At 43.0% G+C, this 6000-nt stretch overlaps 1 protein-coding gene across 1 annotated transcript in view; it reads left to right on the top strand.

The window, feature by feature from the left end:
* The window catches only part of LOC118394548 (protocadherin Fat 3-like), a 364429-nt gene that overhangs the window by 258984 nt on the left and 99445 nt on the right, over nucleotides 1–6000 (top strand). The gene's annotated exons all lie outside the window — the stretch shown is intronic.

Raw genomic sequence — 6000 nt, 5'->3', positions numbered from 1 at the left:
TCTTCCTGTCTCTCTGTCCTCTGCCTGTCTGTCCATCTGTCTGCTAGCCATTCCCATATTCCTGTCTCTCTGTCCTCTGCCTGTCTGTCCATCTGTCTGCTAGCCATTCCCATCTTCCTGTCTCTCTGTCCTCTGCCTGTCTGTCCATCTGTCTGCTAGCCATTCCCATCTTCCTGTCTCTCTGTCCTCTGCCTGTCTGTCCATCTGTCTGCTAGCCATTCCCATCTTCCTGTCTCTCTGTCCTCTGCCTGTCTGTCCATCTGTCTGCTAGCCATTCCCATCTTCCTGTCTCTCTGTCCTCTGCCTGTCTGTCCATCTGTCTGCTAGCCATTCCCATCTTCCTGTCTCTCTGTCCTCTGCCTGGCTGCCTTTCTGTCCGTCTGTCTGCTAGCCATTCCCATCTTCCTGTCTCTCTGTCCTCTGCCTGGCTGCCTTTCTGTCCGTCTGTCTGCTAGCCATTCCCATCTTCCTGTCTCTCTGTCCTCTGCCTGTCTGTCCATCTGTCTGCTAGCCATTCCCATCTTCCTGTCTCTCTGTCCTCTGCCTGGCTGCCTTTCTGTCCGTCTGTCTGCTAGCCTTTCTGTCCGTCTGTCTGCTAGCCTTTCCATCTTCCTGTCTCTCTGTCCTCTGCCTGGCTGCCTGTCTGTCCGTCTGTCTGCTAGCCTTTCTGTCCGTCTGTCTGCTAGCCTTTCTGTCCGTCTGTCTGCTAGCCTTTCTGTCCGTCTGTCTGCTAGCCTTTCTGTCCGTCTGTCTGCTAGCCTTTCTGTCCGTCTGTCTGCTAGCCTTTCTGTCCGTCTGTCTGCTAGCCTTTCTGTCCGTCTGTCTGCTAGCCTTTCTGTCCGTCTGTCTGCTAGCCTTTCTGTCCGTCTGTCCTCTGCCTGGCTGCCTGTCTGTCCGTCTGTCTGCTAGCCTTTCTGTCCGTCTGTCTTCTGCCTGTCTGTCCGTCTGTCTGCTAGCCTTTCTGTCCGTCTGTCTGCTAGCCTTTCTGTCCGTCTGTCTGCTAGCCTTTCTGTCCGTCTGTCTGCTAGCCTTTCTGTCCGTCTGTCTGCTAGCCTTTCTGTCCGTCTGTCTGCTAGCCTGTCTGTCCGTCTGTCTGCTAGCCTGTCTGTCCGTCTGTCTGCTAGCCTTTCTGTCCGTCTGTCTGCTAGCCTTTCTGTCCGTCTGTCTGCTAGCCTGTCTGTCCGTCTGTCTGCTAGCCTGTCTGTCTGCTAGCCTTTCTGTCCGTCTGTCTGCTAGCCTTTCTGTCCGTCTGTCTGCTAGCCTGTCTGTCCGTCTGTCTGCTAGCCTTTCCCTCTCTCCATTTCACGTATAGTTTAGCTACAGACTTAAACAGGTCTGGTTTGCTGCAGTGCAGCTCATTTCCTCTCTAAACAAACCCTCCAAACAGTTAACAGTGGTGTGATTTAGGCCGGTCATAGAAATCCATATTCATTTACACATATGCCACGCCAGATCAATGAGGAATAAACAGAGGGAGAATGATTATGATTTTGTTGTCCCGTGCTGTGAAGTCTTATCGATATCTACAGAGATGAGCCTAATGTTATTGGCTCCCATTTGTTTCAGACTGTAGGTTTGGTGCAGAGGTTTGTATTGATGTGACTTGTACTGTATGTCTGATCAGATTTAGCAGGGGTTTGTTTATAGATCAGATTTAGCAGGGGTTTATAGATCAGTTTTAGCAGGGGTTTATAGATCAGTTTTAGCAGGGGTTTATAGATCAGATTTAGCAGGAGTTTAGAGATCAGATTTAGCAGGGGTTTGTAGATCAGATTTAGCAGGGGTTTGTAGATCAGTTTTAGCAGGGGTTTATAGATCAGATTTAGCAGGAGTTTAGAGATCAGATTTAGCAGGGGTTTGTAGATCAGATTTAGCACATAGCCTGTTAGCATGGAAGCAACTCAAAGTGTATTTGTCACATGCACCGAATACAACAGGTGAAATGCTTACTTACAGGCTCTAACCAATAGTGCAAAAAAGGTATTAGGTGAACAATAGGTAGGTAAAGAAATAAAACAACAGTAAAAAGACAGGCTATATACAGTAGTTTGGCTACATTTTTAACCTTTATTTTACTAGGCAAGTCAGTTAAGAACAAATTCTTACTTTCAATGACAGCCTAGGAACAGTGGGTTAACTGTTAACAGTGGGTTAACTGTTAACTGCAGAACAACAGATTTGTACCTTGTCAGCTCGGGATTTGAACTTGCAACCTTTCGGTTACTAGTCCAACACTCTAACCACTAGGCTACCCTGCCGCTAGGCTACATACAGACACCGGTTAGTCAGGCTGACTGAGGTAGTATGTACATGTAGATATGGTTAAAGTGACTATGCATATATGATGAACAGAGAGTAGCGGTAGCGTAAAAGAGGGGTTGGCGGGTGGTGGGTGGCGGGACACAATGCAGACAGACCGGTTAGCCAATGTGCGGGATCACTGGATGGTCAGCCCAATTGAGGTAGTATGTACATGAAAGTATAGTTAAAGTGACTTTGCATATATGATAAACAGAGAGTAGCAGCAGTGTAAAATGAGGGTTTGGGGGGGAGCACACAATGCAAATAGTCCGGGTAGCCATTTGGTTACCTGTTCAGGAGTCTTATGTCTTGGGGGTAAAAACTGTTGAGAAGCCTTTTTGTCCTAGACTTGGCACTCCGGTACCACTTGCCATGTGATAGTAGAGAGAACAGTCTATGACTGGCCATGGGCCAGAATGGCCTGTACCACCAACATGCTGTTGTTTCTTCAATAAAGGAATAAAACATCAAAGAGACATTTGACCATAAATATGTTATTCCTTCTTCTAGCCTTTTGTTTGACCTTCTATGTTTAACTTTATGTGGAAAGGACAGGTATCGAGTTAATTTCCACAATTCTTATTCATTTTTTCACCAGAAATGATTGATTTACGGTGACCTTCATGTTTGTGTAAAATATTACTGTTGTCCAATTTTTTTATTCATAGATTTTATTGTTTGTATTAAAAAAAAAAGTTTTATTTTTCTAAAGGCTATATATCCATGTGCCATTGTTTATCTGGAAAGGAATGTTAGTATACTGCTTTTTGAACTGTGCTATGTTGTTTTCTTAGGTATCTTCAGATGAATTCAATCACAATTTAGAAGTTGGGTAGTGCATCATCACTTTTCCTGTTGCCATGTCAGTCATTACCTTCTCTATAACGTGTCAGAAATGTCCAGATCAACTAGCCCATGTCAGTCAACTAATGTTTTTTATTTTGGGTTTTTTAGCCCATAGACTTTGTTTTAATGTTTGAGTGACTCAAATTTCACACGAATACACATTAGACAGAGCAACATGTATAGAAGCTTTAAACCTGCAAAATGTTCTCTCCACCAACAAGATGGGTGTGAACAAATGAACATCCACAATAAGGGTTAAGTGGCAATGGTTAAATGATTTAGTTGAGAGCCTCTCTCTCTCCTGATGAGGTGTGTGACCCAAGTGCTGCATGGACCAGAAGGGATTTTTCACTTGAACAGATAAAACTAAAACACACACACACACCCACACACACGCACACCCACACCCACACACACACACCCACACCCACACACACACACACGCACAGGGTCAAAACCCCTATTCAGTGCAGCGGAAGAGAAAAGTGTTGCATCTGAGATCAAATGCCTGAGACAAAAGCTTGAGTGATATTGGGGAAGAAAAGCCTGCTTCCCGCATCTGAAGAAGGTCAAACGCACAGGATTTGTGTGTGCATGTGTGTGTGTGTAGTGTGTTTCAGGTAGAGTAGTGTGTTTCTAGTAGTGTGTTTCTAGTAGAGTAGTGTGTTTCTAGTAGAGTAGTGTGTTTCTAGTAGAGTAGTGTGTTTCTAGTAGAGTAGTGTGTTTCTAGTAGAGTAGCGTGTTTCTAGTAGCGTGTTTCTCGTAGTGTGTTTCTAGTAGTGTGTTTCTAGTAGTGTGTTTCTAGTAGGGTATTGTGTTTCTAGTAGTGTGTTTCTAGTAGCGTAGTGTGTTTCTAGTAGTGTGTTTCTAGTAGTGTGTTTCTAGTAGAGTAGTGTGTTTTTAGTAGTGTGTTTCTAGTAGGGTAATGTGTTTCTAGTAGTGTGTTTTTAGTAGTGTGTTTCTAGTAGGGTAGTGTGTTTCTTGTAGTGTGTTTCTAGTAGCGTAGTGTGTTTCTAGTAGTGTGTTTCTAGTAGGCTAATGTGTTTCTAGTAGTGTGTTTTTAGTAGTGTGTTTCTAGTAGGGTAGTGTGTTTCTTGTAGTGTGTTTCTAGTAGCGTAGTGTGTTTCTAGTAGTGTGTTTCTAGTAGTGTGTTTCTTGTAGTGTGTTTCTAGTAGTGTGTTTCTAGTAGATTAGTGTGTTTCCATTAGAGTAGTGTGTTTCTAGTAGTGTGTTTCTAGTAGTGTGTTTCCATTAGAGTAGTGTGTTTCTAGTCGTGTGTTTCTCGTAGTGGGTTTCTAGTAGGGTAGTGTGTTTCTAGTAGTGTGTTTCTAGTAGAGTAGTGTGTTTCCATTAGAGTAGTGTGTTTCTCGTAGTGTGTTTCTAGTAGATTAGTGTGTTTCCATTAGAGTAGTGTGTTTCTAGTAGTGTGTTTCTTGTAGGGTCCTGGTCCTTCTGTAGCTCGGTTGGTAGAGCATGGCGCTTGTAACGCCAGGGTAGTGGGTTCGATTCCCGGGACCACCCATACGTAGAATGTATGCACACACATGACTGTAAGTCGCTTTGGGTAAAAGCGTCTGCTAAATGGCATATTATTATATTATATTATATTATATTGTAGGGTAGTGTGTTTCTAGTTGTGTAGTGTGTTTCTAGTAGTGTGTTTCTAGTAGAGTAGTGTGTTTCTTGTAGGGTAGTGTGTTTCTAGTCGTGTAGTGTGTTTCGTGTAGTGTGTTTCTACTAGAGTAGTGTGTTTCTAGTAGAGTAGTGTGTTTCTAGTAGAGTAGTGTGTTTCTAGTAGTGTGTTTCCATTAGAGTAGTGTGTTTCTAGTAGTGTGTTTCCAGTAGATTAGTGTGTTTCTAGTAGTGTGTTTCCAGTAGATTAGTGTGTTTCTAGTATTGTGTTTCTAGTAGAGTAGTGTGTTTCTAGTAGGGTAATGTGTTTCTAGTAGTGTGTTTCTAGTATTGTGTTTCTAGTAGGGTAGTGTGTTTCTAGTCATGTAGTGTGTTTCTAGTAGTGGGTTTCTAGTTTAGTTTAGTTTTAGTTTAGTTTATTTTATTTTTACAGGGACAGTGCACATTAATCAACGTTTCAGTAAAAGTGCCGGTTTTAGCCAGCCGGCTAATTTTCAACCGCAGTCCCTGGGCAGGTTATTAAAAACAATTACAATATAGACAATAGCACCATAGACATAGCAACATAGCAACATAGGACAAACAAGACATAGCATACAGACAGAGCAACATAGAACAAAAAGCAGCAAGACAAAATTCATAAAAGCAACAAAGTGTTTCCATACCTCACAAGCTACAGACAACATGGAAGGCGGCAATACACAGCTAGGGACCATGTTCACAAATCTGATTGACCTTTAGCCATGTCTTCAAGCATTTTGTAAAAGTGTGATATGTGGTGCAGTTATGTGTGTCTGATGGCAGTGTATTCCAGACATGGGAAGCTCTCACAGAGAATGCAGATTTACGAAAGGTGTTTTTCCTTAGGGGAACTATACAGTCACCTCTCATGGCAGACCTTGTGGATCTGCTGCCATATGTCTGGGGTTTCTGTTTAACAAAAATATTGAGTGGAGGGGGAGCCAGGCCATTAAGGATCTTGAATACAAGACATGCGTCGGTGTATTGCACAAGATTTTCCCAACTCAAGAGCTCATGTTTTCTAAGGATGTGACAATGATGATGGCTATTGGGCTTTCTATCAAGCACTTTGAGAGCCTGTTTGTAGACAGACTGAATAGGTTTTAATGTTGTACAGCAAGCTTGGGCCCAACTAGTCAAGCAGTATGTTAAGTGGGGGAGTATCATAGATTTGAAGTACAGTTTTGCTACCTCTGTAGT

This window comes from Oncorhynchus keta, chromosome 1 (genome assembly GCF_023373465.1).
Source record: "Oncorhynchus keta strain PuntledgeMale-10-30-2019 chromosome 1, Oket_V2, whole genome shotgun sequence".
NCBI lineage: Eukaryota > Metazoa > Chordata > Actinopteri > Salmoniformes > Salmonidae > Oncorhynchus > Oncorhynchus keta.
This window is presented reverse-complemented; position numbering and strand designations above follow the sequence as displayed.